The following is a 1,439-nucleotide window of genomic DNA, read 5'->3' as shown; positions in this document are numbered from 1 at the left end:
AGAAAATCTTAAAAGCAGTCAACTAAAAAACAAACCAGATTGTGTAGTAGAGACTTTTTTAATGATAAAAAATATATATATAGCAAACGTCTCATCAAACACAATGTACACCAGAAGCTAAGATATGACATTTTTAACCTGCCAAAAAGAAAAAAAACAAAAAAACTTTCACACTAGAATCTTATATTCAGTGAATTTATTCTTCAAAAATGAAAGTGAAATAAAGACATTTTTTGGCTGACAAAAGTTTAGAGAATTTTTCTCCAGTAAACCTACATTATGAGAAATGCTAAAATAACTAACTTATGTTAAAATGGTTAGAGATCCCTGGAATGTTTGGGAAGAAAGTAAAATCATTAATTAAAAACAGCCTTTGACAAACTGAGAATTTATATCATGACATCTAGTGTAGTCACTAAGACTAGAATAAAGAAGTATTAATATACAACTTCCTGGATGTTAAAAAGAAAATAAAATAATAAAATAACAATCCAAAAGAAAGGAAAAAGGAAGATAAAAGGACAAGAAGGAAATAGGCAAAACACTTCGCAGAATGGTATATTTAGATTCTATTATATCAGTAATTATTTTACACATAAATTGATTTAATCCAATTAAAAGATAAAATTTAAAAATTAGGCAAAAAAGAACTAAACCCAAATATATATGTTTTGAAATATATCCATCTAAAAAACAAGAAAAGTTGAAAGTAAAGGATGAAAGTACATATGCCATGGAGAAGCTAACAAAAAAAATTTTGGAAAAATCTGTATTATCAGACAAAGTAGATTTTAAGAGGAAAAGTGTTACTAGAGATGAAAGGAGATGCTACACAGTGACAAAATATTCAAATACTCTCTGCACTCACCCTGGGCCAAGCCGAGGCTATCACTTGAGTTGCTGTGAAATCCATTTACAGCATGGAGCTCTCCCGAGGACAGCCTTCTCCATTTCAAAAATAAATAAATAAAAATTCCATAATAACAGAAAAACTCCAGTTGTTCACATTTCTCTGAAGACTCAAAATTATTTTCAATAATTGGCTTGTTCAGATAAGAACCAAAGCCTACAATTTGGCTGACTGTGATATCTCTCAACTGCTTTTAATGCATTGTTTCCTTTTCCTCTTTTCTCCTTTCAAATTATTTATTAAAGATGCATGGCTATTTGTGCTATAGAAATCTCTCAGTCTAGATTTTGCTGATTAAATTGTCACAGTGCTATTTAACATGTTCTTCTGTCCTGTATTTCCCGTAAATCTTTGGTTAAATTTAGAAGCTTATATGAATCAGGTTAAATTTGTAGGCAAGACTACTTCATAGGTGACTATCTGAATTACACAAGGAGAACCATGTTATATTACCTGGTTGATCTCTTTGTGATGTTAGCAGTGTTGATGATCTTTGTCTTGATCCAGGATTTCATTTGGAGGCTGTAAA

Source organism: Propithecus coquereli, unplaced genomic scaffold, assembly GCF_000956105.1.
Source record: "Propithecus coquereli isolate 6110/MARCELLA unplaced genomic scaffold, Pcoq_1.0 Scaffold115, whole genome shotgun sequence".
Classification (NCBI taxonomy): Eukaryota; Metazoa; Chordata; class Mammalia; order Primates; family Indriidae; genus Propithecus; species Propithecus coquereli.
Note: the sequence above shows the minus strand (reverse complement) of the source record.